This window comes from Taudactylus pleione, unplaced genomic scaffold (genome assembly GCF_031769625.1).
Source record: "Taudactylus pleione unplaced genomic scaffold, aTauple2 ptg000083l, whole genome shotgun sequence".
NCBI lineage: Eukaryota > Metazoa > Chordata > Amphibia > Anura > Myobatrachidae > Taudactylus > Taudactylus pleione.
The window spans coordinates 4159096-4180321 of NW_028284485.1; the positions used below are offsets into that span (position 1 = coordinate 4159096).

Here is a 21226-nt window from a genome sequence, read left to right on the forward strand (position 1 = left end):
TTTGGTTTGGACTGGAGTGTACTTTTGGGGTTACAGCACCCTTTAACTGTCAAGCAAGCCGGCCCTTTACTTATGACACAGGCGCACGCTTGGCACTACTTTGTTGATGCACGTGCGGCTACTGCGCACACAATTCACAAACACAGAAAATAATTTTTTTTTTGGTTTGGACTGGAGTGTACTTTGGGGATTACAGCACCCTTTAACGGTCAAGCCAGCCGGCTCTTTACTTATGACACAGGCGCACGCTTGGCACTACTTTGTTGATGCACGTGCGGCTACTGCGCACACAATTCACAAACACAGAAAATATATTTTTTTTTGGTTTGGACTGGAGTGTACTTTGGGGGTTACAGCACCCTTTAACGGTCAAGCCAGCTGGCCCTTTACTTATGACACAGGCGCACGCTTGGCACTACTTTGTTGATGCACTTGCGGCTACTGCGCACACAATTCACAAACACACAAAAAGTATTATTTTTTTAGCACTTGGGGGGAGCACCCCTGATGGACAGATCACCCCCTGGACAACACTACAGCACCCCTTTAGGACTGACTGCACAACACAGTCCAGCCAGCCCCTATGGACTTTGAAGTAGTGGACACAGCCCCTATTAACAACAGCAGCACAGCACAACACAGCCAGCCCCTATGGACTTTGAAGTAGTGGACAACAGCAGCACAGCGCAGCACAGCACAGCACAACACTACTCTGCACTACACTACACTACACAGCCCAGCCAGCCCTAACTCCCACCCTCCCTCTTCACTGTCCACAGCCGAGTGAGAAAATGGTGCCGACGTGGGTACATTATATAGGTTCCAAAACCCGCGAGACTCGGAAGGCGGGATGATGACGTTTTGCCTCGATTTCAGATCTGAGTCAGGTGGGAAAAGTCGAGCCTGACTCGGATCTGCCTCAGATCGGGGGGGCTCGGGGGGGTTCGGATTTCAGAAATCCGAACCCGCTCACCCCTAATTTGGACACATCAGTTATTAACAGCAAACTACCATTATAAATATAGTATTTTGTGTCTTGCAATGTTTTCTTAGATTTTGAGAAATTAAAAGACCCCATTACCAAGTCTGTTAAACCATTTTTCTTAGATAACTACATGGATCACTTTTCTGCTAACTCTTGTTTCAAAATAGTAAAACATATTGGGTTCATGCTATAGCTGGTGTGGAATGGCAACCACAATGATCTGTTTCCAAATGGATATTCAGTGGTAAATTTATTAAACATTGACATTAGTGTAAATTTGAAACCAATGGGCATAATCGGTCTATTTGCTACTTATCGGTTTGGAATGTTATTTTTCACACGCCATCAATACCCATTAGAGTTTAACCCCTACTCTGCCTCAATTCCAACAATTTTCCCTCACCAATCACTATGATCTATGCAGGCTTTGTTTAATTAAAAAGCTTGAAAAGTAGAAATATATATTTTATAAAAAATGCTGGGTGGTCCCTCCCCAAAATTATTAATCATGCCAAGACCCCTGAGCCAAAACTTTAATTGAAAAATAGGCTAGGAGAATATCCTGGTTAGTTTTCCAATACCCAGCACTGGGTACACACATTTTGAGATCCCACTGCCATAATGGCAAGCAGAACCAGACTGGTAAGGTAAGAACTGGAGACCATAGGGAAGTGGGTAACCCCAGCAAAATGTGGTCCTTCCTCCCTAAGGACAACCAGCCATGCTGTTTGGTCAGTTTGGGGCTGTTTCCATGATCTTCCCAATCAGCGCAGCCCTATTCATTCCTATACTGAGCATCCCTGAGTGACATTTCATTTGAGATAGGGCTCCCAGAGTAGTAGCAGCATTTTTTTGCTTTGCCAAAATTTAGGATTGCTACATGCATGAAAGAGAATGTGAACCACTACATTTTGTAAGTAATAAAAGGGTAAATTAGGGTATTTATTTAATAAAATACTACAATATTGGGTGTGTGCATACTGTTGTTTAATATTTTTTATACAGGTACTGTGAGAAGACAAGGGAAAAGGACTTCTAGGACTTGCCTGCATGTTGAAAAGAGTTAACCCCATGACCCAGTTATGTGTTCTTAAATTGAAGCCCTCAGTCTGCATGTCTCATAAAGGAAGTTTGCCAGCAGCAGACAGCAGGGAGTGTTCCTGGTACAAAGCCCTCCTCCTTCCTCTCTGGAAAGACTGACACCAGGGCCCACCAATGAGAGAGAGAGAGGGAAGTAGGGTGGTGCAGCAAGGGGAATTGTGGGTTAGTGTGTGAGTACTGTGTGACTCTGGAGGTTGGGGTGTTGTCCCCTCTCAATGTCTTTAGATATATAGCAACTCTGTGTGCCCTGTTACAGCTGCCATTGCTGGCCAGTTAGGTAGGAGATATACAGCAGCTGGAAAAGACTTTGCTGAACTTTGAGTGGACTGTAATGATATAACCCTGCTTACTGTTTGCTGGATTTCTGTGTCTCCATGAATAAAGTTCATCTTGCATTCATTATAACCTGCTCCACTGTGTGATCCCTGAACACCAGTATACCCAGGTCACCCGGTATCGTCACATTTGGCGGCAGCAGTGGACATCACACAGTTCCTGCAGTAATTCCAGGGGAGTTAGTAGAAGCAATGCTAACACCAGAGAATATCAGTATGGAGAGTCAGTCAGGAGCTGCAACTGGCGGCCAAATTGAAAATGTCATGAGAGAGCAGGAGTAGTTTTACCGGACAGCCTGGAAAGTGCACCTGCAAGGATTTTGCAGGATGAAGGGAATTGCATATAATGGGTCTGACACGCGGGAGATTCTGGTACTGCAGTTGTTGGAGTGGGATCGTGCACACCCAGAGGATCCCGAACACCTGAGTGATGATGAAGAAGGACTGACAGGCAGTGGAAGCACTTCTTACAGTCGGTTACCCGAGTCAACCACCACTACTCCCACCCTACTACAGAGCTGCCTGGGGGTGCTAGGCAAAAGTGCAACTACACCAGAGAGAGCTGGAGTGATCAAAGCAATATTAGGGGTACAAATCCCTACTAGCAGCAAAACTGAGCTATTGCCCAGAGGGGCTGAACAAGAGAAGCAGCGCTTGGGATTTAAGGATGTTCCCACATTTCGAGACAATGAAACTGAGATTGACACTCACCTCCAGATCTTTCAGAATCTCATGGGAGTGGATGGGATAGAGCCAGCTGAATGGCCAAAGTACTTGGGGCCAAGTCTCACCAGTAGGGCTCTGGAAGCCTACAGGGCTCTAACTCCCCAGGAATGTGGAGTCTACACCTGTATAAAGAAGGCATTGCTGGCTAAGTTCCAGATCACTGTAGAATCTTATCATCTCAAATTCAGGACACTGAGCAAAAGTGGGACTGCTTCTTACCAACAGTTTGCCAGTCAGCTATGGCAAGCCTGTGGAGAATGGCTTGAGGGTAGACAGGCTTCTACTGTGGAGCAGATTGTCAACCTAATTGTAGTAGAATAACTAATGATTAACATGGCACCAGCAGTACGGGAGTAGGTCGCAGACCGGAAGCCCAGCACACCTGAACAAGCTGCAGAATGGGCTGATGAATATATAGCTAATCGTCCCTAATGGAGAGTCTTCAGTGCAACAGGTGGTACAAAAGCCCCATGAGTGGAGAAGTTCCCCAACAGAGAACTACGCATGAATGATAGTAGTAAAGGAGGCTCTATCAAAAATATCTCTTATCAACCACCCAGATTCAAAGTGGCTAACCCAGAACCTCTGAAGTGTTACCGCTGCAATCAACCAGGACACTTGTTGAGGAACTGTCCACATATGTGAGGGCCATTCCCTGGGGCTACACCGGCCCCAGTCTCTGTGGTATGTTACCCCATGGAGGATTATTGCGAGGAGGTCATCCAGTCAGATGTGGATGAGATGATGGATGGGGTGTATATTGTAGACCTGGTTACAGGGGAGGAGCAGGCAACTCCTCAGAATATGCAGGGGCACTTACAACCTGTGTTGGTAGAGGACCAGCGGGTACAGGGCCTATGAGATTCTGGGCCCTCACTCACATTGATTGAGCCAGAACTGATTGCCACCTCCCGGGTGATTCCTGGACAGTATGTACGAATTGCCACCCCCGAGGGACAACAGACCGATATCCCCATCACCAAGATACATCTTGACTGGGGAGCCGATCAAGGAATCGTGGAGGTCGGAGTACTCAAGGGGCTACCAGCCAAGGTCACTCTCGGGAATGATCTGGGACAGGGACTGGTGACACACTTCATTCAAGTGGTGGCCCAGAGCCAAACCCAAAGAGCAGTGACCCAGGTGACAGATACAGAACAGAACCAACCTACCCGACCACAATGGTGAGTGATTCCAGTCCCTTGTCCAGTACTTTAGAGATAGACTTGGGGGAGGTGGACCGGAGTGAGTTTCGATAGGCCCTTCCCTAAGTAAATTAAGGAGCGCAGCTGACCTGGGGTTGGAAACAGCCGATGGGAGCAAGATAGTTTGGGAAGAGGAATTGCTGTACTGAGTGGTCGTTCTTCAGTCTGGACAGGAAACAGACATACCTACTAAACAGTTGATGGTACCTATGCCATACAGAGCACAATTACTAGCCCTTGCTCATAACATTCCAGTGACCGGGCATTTTGGCACCCGGTAAACACTGGCCCGAGTGTTGTGGAATTTCTTCTGGCCATGGATCTCTAGAGACATTAAGCAGTATCGAGATACCTGTGATACCTGTCAGAGACTGGGGAAGCCCCAGCTAAAAGCTCCTTTGCACCCATTACCTATTATAGGGGAGCCCTTTGTCCATGTTGGACCTAGATGGACCATTAGCTATACCCAGTCATACCGTAAAGAAGTACATCCTAACACTAGTGGACTTTGCTAAACACTATCCTGAGGCTGAGGCCCTATCATCTATTAACACAGAACACATTGCGCAAACATTGATGGACATTTTCAGTCGGCTTGGATACCCGCAGGAAGTCGTCACAGATCAAGAGCCCCAATTCCAAGGTGAACTAATGCAAAACCTGTGGGAAAAGTGGGACCACCTCTTATCATCCACAGACCAACAGACTCTGTGAAGGTTTCAATTGAACTCTTAAAAGACTTCTACATGCTTACATGCAGTCCGTGGGGAGGGACTGAGAGAGAGCCCTTCAACAGCTTCTATTCGCTTATTGGGAAGTCCCACAGGCATCTACTGGATATTCCCCATTTGAACTTTTGTATGGCCAGAAAGTGCGGGGGCCTCTAGACCTGGTCAAAGAGAGCTGGGAGGGAACTTTCAAGAATACCAGCAGCCCATTTTACAATATGTAGAGAATATGTGGAACTGCATGAGAAGATTGCTACAGTTCACCCAAGAGCATCTCAGGGAAACACAAGAGAGACAAAAGGAATGGTATGATGCCCATGCTCAAGACTGAGAGCTGCATCCAGGGCAAAAAGTAATGGTGCTTATCCCAGTGCGAAGAAACAAACTGCAGGCCACGTGGGAAGGACCATATACCATGGTAAGGCACACCAGACCGGTCAATTACATGATTGCCCTGGATAAGGGAGGGAAGTACCTACGTACCTTCCATATAAATCGAATTAAGGCCTATTGTGATCATCAGGTAGTAACAATGGCGGTGGAGACACCAGAAACTGATCCATTGCTTGACCTTTTGGGAGCTGCTAAAGAGAAGAAAGGAGTGGAATTAGTCCAGGTGGGACAACAGTTGAATGCAGCCCATCAGCAGGAGATGTGGAGGATCTTAGAGGCTGAACAGGCCCAGTTTTCTTGTCTACCTGGTCGAACTCATCTGACCACCCTCCATGTGGACACTGGGAGTGCTAGGCCCATCCGACAAGTCACTTACTGGATGACTCTGGGTGTTATGAGGAGGGTAAAGGCTGAGATCAAGGAGATGCTAGCTTTGGAGGTTATAGTGCCACCTAAAAGCCCATGGGCTGCTGGGGTTGTGTTGGCTCCCAAGAAAGATGGGACTACATGGTTTTGTGTGGACTATCGCAAATTGAATGAAGTCACCACCACTGATGCTTACCCTATGCCCCGTGTTGATGAGCTACTGGATTGGATTGGATTGGAGGGGCTGAGTATGTCTCAATGCTGGACTTGAGCAAAGGCTACTGGCAAATCCCACTTACAAAAGAGGCCCAGGAGCGTTCTGCCTTCATCACACCAGAAGGACTCTTTAAGTGGACTACCATGCCTTTTGAAATGAAGAATGCCCCTGCCACATTCCAGTGAATGGTTAATGACCTCCTGGAGGGGTGTCAAAACTTTTCCCAAGCCTACTTAGATGACATTGCCATCTTCAGCCATACCTGGGAGGAGCATTTAATTCAGGTGACAGAAGTTCTGAAAAGGATTAGACAGGCTGGTCTCACTATATGCCCAGATAAGTGTCAGATGGGGATGGCTGAGGTTCAGTACCTAGGACATCGGGTCGGAGGAGGTGCTAACAGACCTGATCCAGCAAAGGTGGAGGCTATTGCCAAGTGGCCCCAACCTGTCAACCAAAAACAAGTGCAGGCATTCATTGGAGTCACTGGCTAGTACAGGAAATTTATACCACATTAAAGCACCGTGGCCAAGGCTCTGACAGACTTGACCAAAAAGAGATATGCTCGAAATATTGAATGGATTGTTGAATGTGAGCAAGCTTTCAACACCTTAAAAGACTTGCTGACTCGAGCCCCAGTGTTGGCTGCCCCTGACTACAACAGAAAGTTTATTGTGCAGACAGATGCATCAGGGTGTGGACTTGGGGCAGTGTTGAGTCAAGTGTGAGAAGATGGTAGAGAACATCCAATCATGTATCTATCCCGTAAACTTGCTGACTGAGAGATAGCCTTCACCACAATCAAAAAAGAATGTCTAGCCATAGTCTGAGCCTTAAAGAAGCTACAACCATATCTTTATGGGAAGGAATTTACTGTTGTCACGGACCATAACCCGTTGTATTGGCTAAATAGAACCTCGGGGGAAAACGGTAGGTTGTTGAGGTGGAGTCTGGTGTTACAAAGTTTCAACTTTTCCATTTCTCACAAAAAAGGGATGAGAACATCACAATGCTAACAGGCTATCCAGATGTGAGGAAACAAATATCAAGCTTCGCAGACCTTCAGGCTGAGTTGACAGTCAGGACTCCAACATTGGGACTATGTCTGTCTCCTCGATTTAAGAAGGGGAAGGTATGTGAGGAGACAAGGGAAATGGACTTCTAGGACTTGCCTGCATGTTGAAAAGAGTTAACCCCATGACCCAGTTATGTGTTCTTAAATTGAAGCCCTCAGTCTGCATGTCTCATACAGGAAGTTTGCCAGCAACAGACAGCAGGGAGTGTTCCTGTTACAAAGCCCTCCTCCTTCCTCTCTGGAAAGACTGACACCAGGGCCCACCAATGAGAGAGAGAGAGAGAGAGAGAGGGAAGTAGGGTGGTGCAGCAAGGGGAATTGTGGGTTAGTGTGTGACTCTGGAGGTTTGGGTGTTGTCCCTCTCAGTGTCTTTAGATATATAGCAGCTCTGTGTGCCCTGTTACAGCTGCCATTGCTGGCCAGTTAGGGAGAAGATATACAGAAGCTGGAAAAGACTTTGCTGAACACTGAGTGGACTGTAATGATATAACCCTGCTTACTGTTTGCTGGATTTCTGTGTCTCCATGAGTAAAGTTCATCTTGCATTCATTATAACCTGCTCCACTGTGTGATCCCTGAACCCCAGGATACCCAGGTCATCCAGTATCCTCACATGTATTGTAGAGTACAGGTACCAGCAGGCCCTTGATATCTGGGCATGCTGGCACTTGTGGTTTGACAAGTGCTATCATGACCAGACAGCCTGGCTGGGACCTGGCTGGGACAATTATTACACTATAATCTCAGCATCCAAAGCCCCTGGAGTGAGAAGAGCCATGCATTCAGACCAGGACTGGTTGTCCATGGAGAAGGGGGGCCCTCATTATAGTGTCAGTTTCCCCAGCTGGTTCAGCCTAGTGCAGGCTATTGGAAATTAGGGGGGAACCCACATCAATTCCCCCCTATTTTCTAATGCCAGACTCTGCTCAAAGGCAAGGATTTTTTAATTATTTTTTGGGGGGACACCATGCTGTTTTTTTATATGTCAGCACTTGTTCTCAGATCCCCGCATCTTCCTATGTGAAGGAGTTCCAGGTATGCGAAGATGGATCTGAGCATATCTCTCCATCTCCTCTCACTACTTCCCAAGTGGCTTTGTGCATGCATGATCTCGGGTCATGCATGCATAGTTGGGCCGACAAGGAAGAGGTAAGTAACACAGCTACTTCTGTAGCTGTGATACTAACTGAGGGGGACAGCTGCTTTTTGGAGCAGCTGTCCCTTCAGAGGAGCAATGAAGAATTGCTCTGGTGTCAAGTTTCCCCCGCTGCAAGTTGGATACTTAAGTATCCCTCACAGCGAGACCATTACTTAATAATCGGGGGCCATATGGCCTCCAATGATGAATAGGCCCCCCAATCTGGGTGCCTATGCATAAATGTGCAATTGTTCTCAATCAACGAAGGATTAAATTTATATTCTAAAGGTGAATTTTCATCGATTTTGATTCATTTAAAATTGATGAATATATCAAAATCGATCAATACTTAAAAAAACTAAATAAAAAATTGTCAGATTTTCATTGATTTTAAATTGATCAAAATCGATTAAAATAAACCTTTAGTAAATATACCTTTAAGAATCGTACAAAGAATCCTACACACCAGTGGACTAATGGAACCAGATGAAGGCTACAGCATGCTTCATTCTTAAGTGACTTGGATCACAATGATATTACAGTAGTCACCACTGTTTGTCTGGGAACTTACTATAATATCTTACAGAAAATGCTTAGAACTGTTATTAACAATTAGCAGAAGACCCTGGTGCTGTAACTGGCTACTGTAGACAGGTAGCTGTTTGAATAATGATATTTAAGTCCACTTTACAGTGATACTATACTGTACACTTAATAAAGTGCTCAATTCTGTCTTCTAATTTTGTCTTTTAGTTAGTAATATAGACCAAGACATAAATCAAATGTCACTCCATAAAAAAAGGAAAATCAGCTTTTTTCTGTATGGATAATTAAGCAGTAGTATAGAAGTGTAGTTTTATATGTACATTCATCAACAGTAATCTTTGAAAAATAATCGGCCATCATTTTAACTCTTGAGATATTTAGTTTGTTGAGCTACTTAACCAAATCACTATACTGTACTTTGACAAATAACTGTGAAAGTGTGTCTTACAGCACTCAATCCTAAATCAGTTTGTTATATTGAACACATACTGCCATGTCTAGACAAGTAAACATGTGAGTTGTTACTGCTAAAAAAATGAGAAGTGGCCTGAAGAAAACACTTGAAGGTTACTGTGGTTAGTGTTGTATCTACAGTGTATAGTGTGACAGCATTCAGATGTCGTTGAAATAACTGAATAAGGTGTTGAGAAACAAATGTAATGCATTTTTGCTTACTGCTTCATATTTAAATGGCAAATAACATATTGAGCCAATTTAATTTCAGATTAAACAACTACGGTACAGTATCACATGTTTTTAATATTTCCTAGGAAATTCATATCCCTTCTGTTCCATCAACAGTAATGTACTTACACAGACTTCTATTACCACCTTCATTTCCAAATATGATAATTGGCTCATCTGTTCCAGACTATGCTTTCTTACTTTGACTGGTGAGTAAATTTCACTGACTCTTAGAAATAATAATAATAATAATAATAATAATAATAATAATATATTTTTATTTTCTTTACTTAATATAGGTAGACTAAACAATATAAATGATAGTTTCTAGTTGTTTTTAATTCTATATTTTACAGGGCTTTGGTTGGGATAAAAAGTATCCAGAAAAAAAAACATTATACATTATACTGTGATATAAAAACTGTTTCGGAAGATAATGTATTATTAATAATTAAAAAAATATAAAATCCATTAACCAATATAAAAATGCTTATTAAAAAAAATATAAATAATAAATCACCGCTATATTATACCATATGGAGATGTGAGATTTGCAAAATCTAGGCATATTATTATCTTTTTTTATGCAAATGGTTTACATATTTCTGTTTATGCTTTAGAATAAAAATATGCTGTAGTACACAGAAAATGTCAAAATTGCATTCAGCTTTTATACCCTTGAAGAACTCTCCAACCCTTACTTATGGGTGAAAACAGCACTTTCAAACTTCTTTAAGAATGTTACAAAAATAGAAAAAAATAGAAAATAATGCCAAAGGTATTGATAGCAGAGAAACTTATTATTATTATTATTATTATTATTATTATTATTATTATTATTATTATATATTTTTTCAAAGATAAGTCAAACTTTCCAAAGCACCATACAGAGTGTATACACACAGTAATAAAAGTGTAACTTGGCCTGACTGGCATGGGAGCTAGACATGCTTTTTCCAAAGCTCCTGCCCGACATCCCTGATAACCCACCCTAGACCCCTTTTAAAGTGCTGCCCGGATCCCCCTTTCTGGCTGCCTCTGCCCCGCTGCCATAAACAAACCTTGTGCCCAGGTCCGCAGAATCTGGAGATATTTCTGGCTGTCTCTGTGGGTTGCACCCTGTGCACATGGGAGAAAGGGCCTTGATTAGTGCACCAGGTCCAGCAGTCTGACTCCCGTGTTGTCCGACTGCTGCTGCTCTCCCTCCTGGACTCCGGGGGTGAGCTGCTCGCCGGGCTCCCTCCTCCGCATTCCACTACCAGGTGCCTGGACCTCCAGAGCATTCCCCCACTGCCCGAGAGCCGGAAATGTGTTGGTCTGCCGGCAGAGTGATCTCCCGCGGGACCAACTCCTGGATGTGCCTCTCACTGGACTTCAGATGGCCCTCTGGAGAAACTGAGCTTCCAACTGCCTAAGGGTCTCTCATGCCAGCTGCTCCCTGTGTGCGCTGTGAAGTGACTGTGCTGGCCTGGCTTCTGGACTGATAACCCTGCTCCTAGTGAGTCCTGTGGGAGGCTGATCCCTGCTATTACATATCTGTCCTGTATGCCTGCTTCCCAGATGCCCTGCTTATCCTCCAGGTCTACCTAATATATTTTTACATACATCTACTCCAGATTTTAAGGTGCTGCTTATTTTACAGGAGGTTTCACCAATATTCTTTCACTATACTGACCCTGGCATTCCTAATCTATTATATTGAGACCAGTTTTTCCTGTGAATGTCAACTCCTGTGCACCAGTGACACCTGGTGGATTTCTTTGATACTATGGAAGTCATTGACTTTTCCTTGTGTACCATTATTTCCAGTTATTATTTTATGAGCCAGGGATTGGAGTGCAGACACTCCTGTTTCTCATTCACAACCTTGGGATGGTCTCTTTCATATGCTGATGTCAGCCTAGCCATATTCTAGGGGAGATGGGCCAATGGCAACCCTGATTGCAATATACTCTACCTACGCTTTTGGAACCATCAGTGCCCTTATATCTTTTCCTTTTTACCCTCCCATTCTTCTTTGCTACATGCCTCATAGGAAGAGGTAGGAGAAGCTCTCAGATGGAACAGAAGAGACCCCAGAAGAAAGACTCTGCCTACCTTATACCTACTTCAGATTTGCGACAGTATCTAAGATCCCAGGGCTCTGCTCAGATGGGGGAGTCATCTGTCATGGCATCTCCCAGACTTTCCCTGGCCTCTGACTCTCCATCCTGGACAGAAGATTCTTCCATTGGCCCAGATGCTGCTCCGGGGCTGGGTGGGATCTCACAGATCCTGGAGATTCTGCGGTCCATGTCAACTAAACAAGATTATGAGCAGTTGGAATGTAGGATTCATTAAACTGTTTGCTCTGGAATTGCTTTGATTCAAGGAGATGTATCTCATCTTGGCAAACGTCTTACCTCCTTAGTAGATTTCACCTCCGACTCCATGGCTGCACATAATGCCCTCCGTGCATCCGTCCTCAGACAATTGGTGGCATTTCAGCAATTTCAAGATCGCCTCGATGACTTGGACAATAGAAGGAAGCCAAATAATCTGCAGATCAGAGGGGTATAGGAGGATATCTTAATACAGGGTCTTGTCGGCTTCCTCACCAAGGTCTTCAATGACATCCTAGGCCGGGAGCCCAACTCTCAGGTAGAGTTTGATAGAGCCCATCGCGCATTGCGTCCCAGAGGAGCCACGTCAGACCGCTCGAGAGATGTTATCTGTCGGCTCCATTATTATTCCCAGAAGGAAGATATCTTTCGCAAGGTTCGTTGTTTAGATGTCATAAACATTGACGATCAGCAGATTCAGATCTTTCAGGATTTGTCTTGGTTGACACTCCAAAAATGCAGAGCTTTATATTCTCTTACTGCTGAACTGTGGAGGCTTGATATTAAATACAGATGGGGATTCCCTTTCAGCCTTCAAGTTTACCATAACGGCAAGGTGTCTACCTTCAAAGATCCAGCTGACCTCCCCTCTTTCTGTTCCACCCTGAGCATTCCTTTGGTGTCTCTTTCTGATTGGCAAAAGTCACTTTTGGGTTCTTTCCCGCCAGAGCTTTCTCATCCCAACAATGAGTGGCACCTGGTGTGTCGCAACCCAAAACATCCTACTAACTACCGCAAGTCTGTACCCCTGGCTCCTGAGTGATGATCTTCATATATTCTGAGCCATCTTCCATACTCCTACAAGGGGATTCAATTTTTTTCCAGGTATTTCTATCGAGAGAGAATTTTCTTTGTTTGTCCCTTGGAAACTGGCGAGCCGAATCCTTCCCTTTCGTCGTCCTCTGATTGCATATCCTTTTCAATGTATTATCGCATAATTTGTGTTATATTATTCATGTATGTTCCAGTAAGATATTATCAATAAGCATTCCCCAAGGGGAACCCTTGGTTTGATCTATCTAGATATGTTTTTTCAATGTTCTTTCTTTGTACTACAAGACACCAATTTGATTGTGTCTGCAATATATATGCAATGTATTTAAAAAGTTTTGTATGCACTGTTTTTTTATTAGGGTTGCTGTTTGTCACTGACCCCCAATGGCCCCCTAACCACTTGGTTTTTCTTGGTCTCGGTCATGCTTCTCATTCCAGAGCTCCTAAGTGGCGGTAGTGTTCACAAGCTATGGTTCTGTATGTTCCTTATTATGTGTTGTCTGTTTTTTGTTTCCTTTCTTTTTCTGTCTCTTCCTTTTTTTATTTTTATTACCCAATGTGATTTCCCTCCCTGGGAGAGCTGATGTGCTCCATCATGATATATGTTCACTGTCACAGACGATAGGAGATGGTGGTTGATACATGAGCTACAACCACTAAAGTGTTTTTTCTCGATGCAAAGGGTCTAAATTTGCCAGAGAAAAGATCTAGGGTTCTACGCGACCTGTTAGCAGCTAAGGCGGATGTAGCATTTCTCCAGGAAACACAATTTAGGTCTGCTGATGCCCTATCCTTAAGATTGCAATTTCCCAGTCTCTTTTTATAATAACAACACTAAAGGCAAATACCTAGGAGTTGCCATTCTGTTATCTAAGCGCCTCTCATTTCAAAATGTGACCTCAGTAGCTTTGGAGGAGGCCAGGACACTTTTGGTTAAGTGCACGTTATTTGGCCAACTGTATACATTTATTAAACTTTATGTCCCCAACCAGAATCAGCCATCCTTTCTCTCAACTGTCCTGGATCGGATTGCCCCGCTGGTCGTAGGTATTCCGGTTCTTGGCGGTGATCTGAATTGGTCTCTCCAGCTGGAAGTGGATGTTTCAGGAACACCTGCTAGATTCTCGCTGACTTCATATCGCAAGGTTAGACGCTCCCTCCATGACCACCAGTTGGTTGAAACTTGGCGACTCCAGCACCTGGGGGACAGGGACTACACTTTTTATTCCAGACCCCATGACGTATACTCCAGACTAGATTATTTTCTACTCCCACAGAGATTTTTACATTTGATTAATTCCACTGCCATAGGCCTTATTACGTGGTCTGACCATGCCCCCATTTCTCTGACCCTTGAGACCTCATGCGCCTATTCAAAGCAATGTGTGTGGCATCTTAATGAACAAATTCTAGCTGACCCACGATGTAAGTCTCAATTGGTTGAGGCAATTAATGATTACTTCTCCTTTAATGAGACACCTGAGATCTCTGGGGTCACAGTGTGGGAGGCCCATAATTGTGTTTTACGGGGGAAACTTGTCCAACTGGGTTCAATCCTCAAACATGAAAAAATTAGTAGGAAAATTGCCCTATTCCAGCAGCTTAGAGTGTTGGAAACAACACATAAGTCCTCCCCTTCCCCTCAAATCCTATCTGATTTAATTGAGACTAGGTTTGCCCTTAATGCTTTGCTCTTTGACGACATTAAAAAAGATTACTGACTCTGTGGAAACCGGTTCTATCAATAGGAAAATAAGCTGGGCAAATTGCTTGCCAGATCTTTGAGGGCCCAGAGAGCCACTTTATATCTTCAAACAGTCAAGGACTCTGCAAGGATCCAGCTTCTTCTTACTAGGGATATTGCCAACACACTCCATGCTTATTAAACCAAATTATATAACCTACGGGATCCATTGTCCCCAGAATCCTTGGCTTCTTCTCAGGACCTTGTGGCCCAATACCTTCAAGAATCTGGCCTTCCTAGATTATCAGAAGTAGACAACATCTGGTTAGACTCTCCTTTCTCCCTTTTGGAGCTTGAGACAGCTCTTAAAGACACGCCTTCTGGAAAAAGCCCAGGTCCGGATGGCTTTTCTATAATTTATTATAAACTTTTCAAGTATTCCCTTTTGCCTAAAATGCTCTGAGCCTTTAATGCTATTACAAACAAGAGTGGGTTTTCTCCTCAGTCACTAGAGGCCCACATCTGTTATCCCCAAGATGTGTAAAGACCCGGCCCAGTGTGCAAGTTACCGCCCTATCTCCCTCCTCAGTACTGATGTGAAATTGTTTGCAAAACTTATTGCTAATAAAATAAAGGCACTTCTCCCTAATTTAATGCACACAGACCAAGAAGGTTTTGTACCTGCGACAAAAGCATGGGACAATACCACTAAAGATATAGATCTTATTCAACTGGCTTCAGGTGGCCCTGTTCATGTGGTGATGCTTTCAACAGATGCCAAGAAGGCATTTGATAGAATTAGCTGGATATTCATGGAAGTGGTTCTGAGACACCTGGGTCTGGTCCTGCAAGTCTCTAATGGATATTAGCACTATATCACTTCCCTTCTGCTCAGATTGAGATTAATGGTACCCTTTCAGACCCGGTTCAGAGCAATGGTGGCACTAGACAGGGATGCCCCCTTTCTCCTGTCATTTTTATATTATGTATAGAGGCTCTCACGTGTACCGTTAGACTTAATCCTAACATCATAGGATTGAAGGTGGGTGATATGGACTATAAAGTAGCAAAGTTTGCAGATGACCTATTGGTGTTCTTATCTAACCCTGTCATCACGATCCTTAACCTGATGGCTGAGTTTCATCACTTTGGTTCCCTTTCAAATTTAGATTAAACTTTTCTACATCCATGGTGGTGAATGTGTTGGCACCCCTCAACACTCAATTGCAGGGCTCAAACATGCCTTCCCCTTCACATGGCATGCCACTAGTCTCAAGTTCCTTGGAGTTACTCTACATACTGATTCTTCTCGTCTATTTGATGGCAATTTTAAATGGTTGCTCCTTACACTCTGCTCAAATCTTAGGAACTGGCGTACCAAGCGGCTATCATGGTTCGGTAGAATTAGTGTAATAAAAATGAATGTTCTCCCTGGAGTTTTGTTTTTCCTCCAAACCCTGCCCATACATATCCCCAAGTCATGGTTCTGAAAGCTACATAATGTCGTCAGATACTTTGTATGGGGAAACAACAGACCTAAGTTTCAACATGCAGTTCTCTTCAGACATAGACATATGGGAGGCCTTCAGTTGCCCCATTTCTCAGTCTACTATGATGCTATTGTGTTGGGTAGGATAATGGAGTGGTCTCGGACAACTGACACCAAACAGTGGGTTCACCTTGAGAATCATTCCCTTCCCATTCCCATTGCACAGTATCCCTGGGGATCCAGGGTTCCGGTTGTCTCCCATCCCACTACTGGCCCCACCTGATGGAATAGATTCCGCAAACTAACATGCGTGTCCTCTACTCTCTCTCCCCTTGACCCCCCTTTTCAGTAACCCTGATTTCCCTCTGAGTGTTGCTGGCGTCACATTTGCTATTTGGAAACATCAGGGAGTGCAGTGAGTTGGCCAGCTGATCGAGGGGGGAGTTGTGCTCTCATTCTCTGCTCTGCAGACAAGATGGGGGTTTCCTCCAGCTGAGATTTTGAGGTATCTCCAATTCAAGCACATTCTACAAAGGAGTAATATTCACACATTGGGATCTAGATCTTTGACTCCATTTGAGGATTTGTGCCTGACACCTTTGCGCCTCGTGCATTTTCTCTCATGGGGTTATGCACTTTTGATTGAACATTTGTACCCAATTCTTCCCAAATACACCAAGGATTGGGAGTGAGATCTACACCTTGATTTAGAGGAGAGTGATTGGAACAAAATTCTTCAAAACATGTTTGCTAGCTCGGAGAGCTACTCTGTGATTGAGACACAATTTAAGGTTTTGTCCCGATGGTACCGATGCCCTCTTACGCTAGCAAAAATGTTTCCAGGGGCTATCGGACAGATGTTGGAGGTGTGACATGGAGACAGGCTCCCCACTACATATTTGGTGGGACTGCAGTCTCTAACGTCCCTTTTGGAACCAGGTGATTTCTATTACTAAGACTATAGTGGGTGAGGATACCCCTTCTGACTCCTCCTTCTGGCTTCTCAATTTATTCCCTGGTCCTATTTCAAACTATAAAAAGTCCCTGTTAAAGTTTCTTAATAGCGCCGCCAAAGCTGTGATCCCGGTGTGTTGGCAATCAACTTCCCCTCCCATGCTTAAGGAGTGGTTAACCCATAAATACTTACTGTATATATGTCCATGGAAGATCTTCGAATGGGCTTGGAGACATATCAGGAGTTTATTTCTCCCTGGCACCCATGGTTGGAATTTCAATCTTCTAGTACATATTTAAGATCCACGGATTGAGCTCTGATATTATTTTTCTGTCATCTCTAATCTAATTTATTTTTATTTATTTTATTCTGCTAACATTTACATGGAACATTTACTTACTTCTAATTATGAGTCACCAGCTCTCCCCCCATCCACCCCCCTCTTTCTTCCTCTCTCATTTTTTTTAGCCCTACTTCCCCCTTTATTTGTATTTTTATGTTCTGTGTTATATTGTTATTCATTTATGTATTCATTTTTTTATCTATTTTTTATATTACTCTTTATCTGTGTTTTCTTTTTTGTTTTTGATTATTGCTGTTAAAGTGTGGATCTATTTTTATATCTAGTACTTGTTATGTGTGGTTTACATTTCAAGCCATGTTACCAAATGTATGTTGTTTTTGTCACAAACTGTTTTTGGAAAAATCTACCAATAAACATATATTGATAAAAAAAAGTGTAACTTGACATATCTTAAATACAATATAGTACAAATTGACATACTGGGCAGAATTAATAAAGCAGTGACTCTGGGTGCCGTTTTAAATATGTGCCTGTTAACCTTCAGGAAGCTGTGGCTTATAGAAGCCGCTGCTTTGTAAATTCTGCCCACTGTATCTAGGAACAACTTACAAAAATAAAATGACAAACTATGCAGGAAGAAGATACGAGGTAAGGGTAAGGCAACTCACTGTCTTGAAAAACATGGGGCAGCAGGCTGGAGTAACAGAGGACAGGAGGTTGGAGTGACAGGGGCAGGAGGCTTAGCTGACATGGGGCAGGCGACTGGAAACACAGGAAGCCAGAGTGACAGGGGGCAGTAACTTGCATGGGACACCGTGGGCAGGAGGTGACACATGGGGCATGAGTCTGGTTGAACATCTGTTGTATGATGTGTGACATTGGTTAAATTCCTACACAAATAGGCATCTTCAGTACCATGTAATCTCCGACATGAATAGTGAATACTGACTGAGGACACTGTCTGCCCAGATAGGATCAATTTCTTCAGAGGTTCCACATTGCAGAGAAAGGCAAAATTTATTTTTAATTAGTACACACAAAAACAGTACTTTTTTGGAAGGGAGGCACCAAAGGTACTTTTTACCTTGGGCTCTACTAGGTCTAGTGCCAGCTCTACTCTTGATAACCACAATTATCTTTCCTATTTTTATATTTTTATCTCTAACCACCCTTGGTGGCCCTTGCTGATGAATGTCACTATTCCATTTTATCTGGGTAGGCCTCTTGCTACCTGAAACTCAATCTTTCAAAAGGTAAGCTATTAGTCTTTCCACTAGCCAACTAAAGCTACTTACATACCTCTTTTCCTACCACTACCCTCTCAAATTAGGTACGTAATTGTCATCCTGAACTCAGAAAAATATTTTGTTCCTTTTTTCAAATCACATACAAATCATGTTATATATATATATCTCAGAAGTGTATCCAGAATATGCCCATATTGCACACAATATGCTGCAAAACTTTAATTCATGTTCTCATATTCTCCCAAGCATACTATTTAAATTTCACACACTTTTTCCTCAAGTCTGTCTTGTTTACCTTGTACAGACTTAATATGATGTCTTTACAGTATCTGTACTAGCCAGTATTGCCATCTCATGCTAACCATGTTTTGTTATGTTTATGTGTATTCTTGTATCTGTTTTCACATTTATTGTATTCATCTGATCTTTATTGCATTAATGTATTTTATATATGTAAAATTGCCATTCACTACGGCAGTGGTTCCCAAACTGGGTATTGTGGCACCCTGGGGTGCCACAGGGCATTATAAGGGGTATCACTGGTTGATGATCCAGGACTAAATAAAATTATTTATGGTCAATGTGATATATAAAACCAGTGCTGGTGGCTGCCAATCATAAACTATGTTTACAAACAGAAGCACAACCCTGTCCACCATCAAGCAACAGAACCTAGGGATGACAAGTTAGCACAATTTACTTAGTTTAATATTATTTTCACAATTTCTTAATAAGACATAAAAAATTCTGATACCCTAGGGTGCAGTGATTCAAGAAAGTTTAGGAATCACTGCACTACGGAATATGTGGTGTCCTATAAGTAAATTATAGTAAAATCTCTCATTACGGTCTACCCCCAACAAGACCTATACAATATATTTTAATTACAGCAGATAGGCTAATTTTTTTCACAAAATTGTTCTTCTACTGATGCTGCCTGTACTTTACTAACTTTAGTATAAAATATTTTTTTACTAACATACCTTTCCATTAACAACCTACACAATAATACGAGTGCCTTTTTCTTGTTTCAAAATAGTTCCCTACTCAATCCCTGGATTTTGCCCAAGACCTGTTCCTCTCATTCACAATCATTACTTGTTCCCATTACTGATTACAGGACTCTACTTTGGGCTGCACTCACTCTGTGGATTACTGTATACTGTACTGCTTCTACTGTACATCAATATTTAGCATGCAAACCTTATATTCATCTTCCTATATTTAGAATATATACACATATATTATTTATAAACACATATTTTTTAGAATATTTAATAGTATTACAACGTAAAGATATGCATACATATAAGTAGAGATAGTAATCTTGATGGGCGGCACACTCGTTATCCCTCCAATAAGGTTCCCGATGCCTTCAAAAGGTAGCCCCAGCACAGCGCTAAAACATAAATTTGCAAACCAGCGGCAATTGGACAAAAAAGTGTAGTACAATAGGCAGGCATAATAGCAATGTTTTGATGAATTTAATACATCATCTTCAGGGCCCCGACGATGATGTATTAAATTCATCGAAACGTTTGTATTACACCTGCCTATTGTACTACACTTTCTTGTCTGAGTGCCGCCGATTTGCGGATTTATAAATATATATATATATATTATATATATATACAGATGCACCCAGCTACATTGTGGCAGACTGCACCACAAATGAGCGCACGCATCGTGCCATGCGATTCCCTGCTACAGTATGCTGTGGCGCGCACTGCAATCGCACCATGCATTCCTATGGAGGTGCGGGTGCAATTGTAGTGCATGTATACGCTTTCGGGCATGCATCTCGCGCCATGTGTGGCGCGATTTGCTTTGCTAGCACCAAGGATGTAGCTTGGCAAATCTGTACACACACACACACACTGGGTCTCATTCAGACCCGGTCGCAAGTGCTGAGCACTCATAACTGGGTTGATGTTAAGGCCTGCACATGCGCAGCGGCCGCACTGCGTGTGCGCAAGCCCGAAGCGAGAGAGAAATTCCCTCGCTCTGGAGCACACTACAAAAGGGGCTGCTGTCGATGTTGATCGAAAACTTGCCCCGTTTTGTAGGAGGGTCGGGGGGGTGGCTACACAAACGGAGGCCGTTTTGTGGGCGGCTCCACTGGCATCAGCAGTGATGTCAGTGGGGAGCTTCCTGCTCGATCAGAGAAGGAAGCTCCCTGGGGCTTGTGGTTGCCGAGACCCAACCTTAGGGTCTCGTCGCAAGCCCCGATGGTCGCGATGGTAATCCACAGCTTAGCTAGCAACCAGGAGGCTGCACTAAAAAAAACAAGTGGCCACCCGCATCCAGAACGAGCGCTCGCTTCTTGCGAGCGCCTCTTAATGAGGGCCACTGTGTATATCTATACATATATATATATATAGATAGATATATACAGTGTATACATTAACATTATATATATATATATATATATACACGTCCACATAGGCAGCACTCTGTCCTCCAAAAAATAACAATACAAGAGGTGTAATGTATAACACCGACGTTTCGGAGCCTTTAATATAGCCCCTTTATCAAGGTACAACACCACAATACAAATGACACAAACATTTATACTAACTAAATTTCACATGTGCTGTCCGTGCCGGGTGCTGTCCATGGCCGGGTCCCCTGCTGATGACATCACCCTGCCTCTCCTACACACCGGCGCTACAACAGCGTCTGCCCCAGGAGAGTGGAGACGCCCACAGCCTGGTCTCCCCTTGTCATGACAACGTGCAGTCTCTGGACCACAATAAAATAAACATGGTATATGTCTTTGTTTATTTTATTGTGGTCCAGTGACTGCGCGTTGTCATGACAAGGGGAGACCAGGCTGTGGGCATCTCCACTCTCCTGGGGCTGATGCTGTTGTAGCGCCGGTGTGTAGGAGAGG

General features: G+C 43.5%; 1 protein-coding gene and 1 pseudogene across 1 annotated transcript in view; one reads left to right on the forward strand and one right to left on the reverse strand.

Annotated features, from left to right (window-relative positions):
• CDH18 (cadherin 18) overlaps positions 1-21226 on the reverse strand; it is an 810171-nt gene that overhangs the window by 25734 nt on the left and 763211 nt on the right. The window lies entirely within an intron of this gene.
• On the forward strand, positions 2734-7178 carry LOC148532128 (uncharacterized; annotated as a pseudogene).